Here is a 2,488-nt window from a genome sequence, read left to right on the forward strand (position 1 = left end):
GGTTGTTCCCGCGGGGCCGGTCCCAGTGGGATGTTCCGGGGCGGCCGGTCCCGGTGGGCTAAGGCCAGTCCCAGTGGGCTGTTCCCGGTGGGTTGTTCCCCGTGGGTTGCTCCCGGTGGGCTGTTCCCGCTGGGTTATTCCCGGTGGGATGTTCCCCGGGGGCCGGTCCCAGTGGGATGTGGCCAGTCCCGGTGGGCTGTTCCCGGTGGGCTGTTCCCGGTGGGCTGTTCCCCGCGTGCCGCTCCCGGTCCCGCCCCGCGCGCTCCCGCCCCTCCGGACGCCGCCACCGCCCCGGCGCGGTGCGCGCGCAGCGCCCGGCCCCGCCCCCTGGCCCGGCGGCAGCCAATGGGGGGGCGCGGCGGGGGCGCGCGGGGCCGTGGGCGGGGCCACGGGCGGGGCCGCGGCGGCGGGCGGTGAGTGCGGGACCGAGCGGGACCGAGCGGCCGGGCCGGGCGGTGAGTGCGGGCGGCGGGGCCGCACCGGGGCAGCGGGGCCGCAGCGGGGTCGCGCCGGCCTCCCCGTCTGCTGGAAACCCGGCGGGAGCGGCCGAGCGGCAGCTCGGGCCGGGCCGCAGCGCCGCGGCCCACGGCTGGGCCCGAAGCGCTCCCCGGGTGTGCGGGGGGGCCGCCCCGCCCTCCATGGGCTCCCGCAGCGGCGCTCGCTGGGCAGCAGCGGCCTCCTTCGGGACAGCTCCGGCCGGGCCGCAGCGGCGGGAGGGGGAGGTGGTTTATGGGGGCCTGAACAACCTCGTGGGAGCCGTCGGGGCATCGGGAGTCCTGCTGGGGACGCCCTCAGAGCTCCCCCGGTCTGGGTGGTGGGGAGGCTTGTTTGGAAAGGTTTATTCCACGTGGGAAGTCTTGTTTGGGTTCAGCGGTGGTTAAAGTCACATCAGAAAGGGTGGGTAGCGTCCAGGGAAGGGAACGGAGCTGGGGAAGGGGCTGGAGCAGCAGGAGCGTCTGAGGGAGCTGGGGGGGCTCAGCCTGGAGAAAAGGAGGCTCAGGGGGGACCTTCTTGCTCTCTGCAACTCCCTGACCCGAGAGGGGAGCCGGGGGAGCGTCAGGTTCTTGTGCCATGTGTTTCCTCAAGATGAGAGAAAAAGGCCTCAAGTTGTGCCAGGGCAGGTTCAGATTAGGTATTAGAAGTAATTATTTCACTGTCGGAGTGGTCAGGCCTTGGAATGAGTTGTCCAGGGAGGCGGTGGAGTCACCATCTCTGGGAGTGTTCAGGAGGTGTCTGGATGTGGCACTTGGGGATGTGGTTTAGCGGTGATTGTTTTGGTGCTGGGGTGATGGTGGGACTGGATGATCTGGAAGGTCTCTTCCAACCTTGGTGATACCGTGAAAGTGGCACAAGGTAGGGAGAAATTAGTTGCATTTAAGGAAGTTATTGTGATGCCCCAAGAGCGGGTGGTTTGCAAAAGGCAGGGGGTGAAGGTGGCAGCAGCCTCACACCAGGGAGTACCTGGCTGTGCTCTCTCTTTCCTAAGCTTCCGAGGCTCAGCTGTGCCCACACGTGTAGCTGGGCTGTGCTGGATCTGTGGTACTGCAGCAGACGGTCCGTGGGCAGCACGGTGAGGTTTGGGGACACTCATGCCAGTACCCACAGCTGCCGTGGGCTGCAGCTCTCCCACAGCCCTGCTCCGTAAAGATCCCTTGACTGTAACTCATCTGTACGTGTATTTGGTTCCTTAAGCGTTTATGTCAAGCTTCTTTATGTTTATGTGCTTCTTGCTGTCTTATTTTCCTCATATTTTGGTCCTGTGTGTGAGGTCTGGCTGTTACCAGCAATGTATATCCAGGTCATGCTGCATACAGATGTTTTTCTTCTTTAGTGCCACGTGTTCGTTACACAAACGATAATCCTTGGGTAAGCTCCTCATTAGTCTGCACAATTCCTACCTCCCCTGTAGCAACAATAATTAGCCATTGCATATTTCCGTATTTTCCTGCAGAATATTGCAGCAGAGCTGTGAGATGGTGGGGAAAGCGCTGGGGCAACCTGGGATGGGAGTTTGTCCCTCCGACTTGTGTTCCTTCTCACTCCAGCCTTACTCTTCCCTGCGCTGGGAGCCGAGGGGTTGGTTTCTCTTGTTTCTTCAGGGTTTGTTTGAGGGATTTTGTGCCACATAATTAAAAGGCCCCTGGAGCTGAGTTGTTGAAAGCTGTGTGGGAGCCGGGGTAAGGTCAGGTTTCTGCACTGAAGGTCATGTTTTTGGTGCGGGCGACTTGAGCTCGTAGCAGGGACGAGGTTCAATCACCGAGTCATTGCAAAGATCAGGTGTTGCTAGCGAGGCATTCCCTGCACCTTCCAAAGATGGCGTGAGATTTCTCCCCTAATCCCCAGTTTTTCTGCTGACATTATTCCGGATCCATCGTGTCTGTCCCGTCCAGCTGCTCCGCTCTCGGCCAGCGGCTCCTCGCGCTGGTGCTGCCCCTCTGTGAGGTCCTCTCGCCCCTCAGTCCAGATTTTTGCACTGGCATTTTCTGAT

At 61.7% G+C, this 2,488-nt stretch overlaps 1 protein-coding gene across 2 annotated transcripts in view; it reads left to right on the top strand.

The window, feature by feature from the left end:
• Positions 1–374: 374 nt before the first annotated feature.
• Positions 375–2,488, top strand: part of ENOX2 (ecto-NOX disulfide-thiol exchanger 2) — a 30,184-nt gene continuing 28,070 nt past the window's right edge. The window contains exon 1 of one of the 2 annotated variants that reach the window (XM_017816969.1): positions 375–413. The gene's annotated coding sequence lies outside the window, so the exon portion shown is untranslated. Of the gene's footprint in view, positions 456–2,488 lie in introns of both variants that reach the window. The other variant, XM_017816961.1, reaches the window with a different exon arrangement.

Source organism: Lepidothrix coronata, unplaced genomic scaffold, assembly GCF_001604755.1.
Source record: "Lepidothrix coronata isolate B3197 unplaced genomic scaffold, Lepidothrix_coronata-1.0 Scaffold2, whole genome shotgun sequence".
NCBI classification, from domain to species: Eukaryota; Metazoa; Chordata; class Aves; order Passeriformes; family Pipridae; genus Lepidothrix; species Lepidothrix coronata.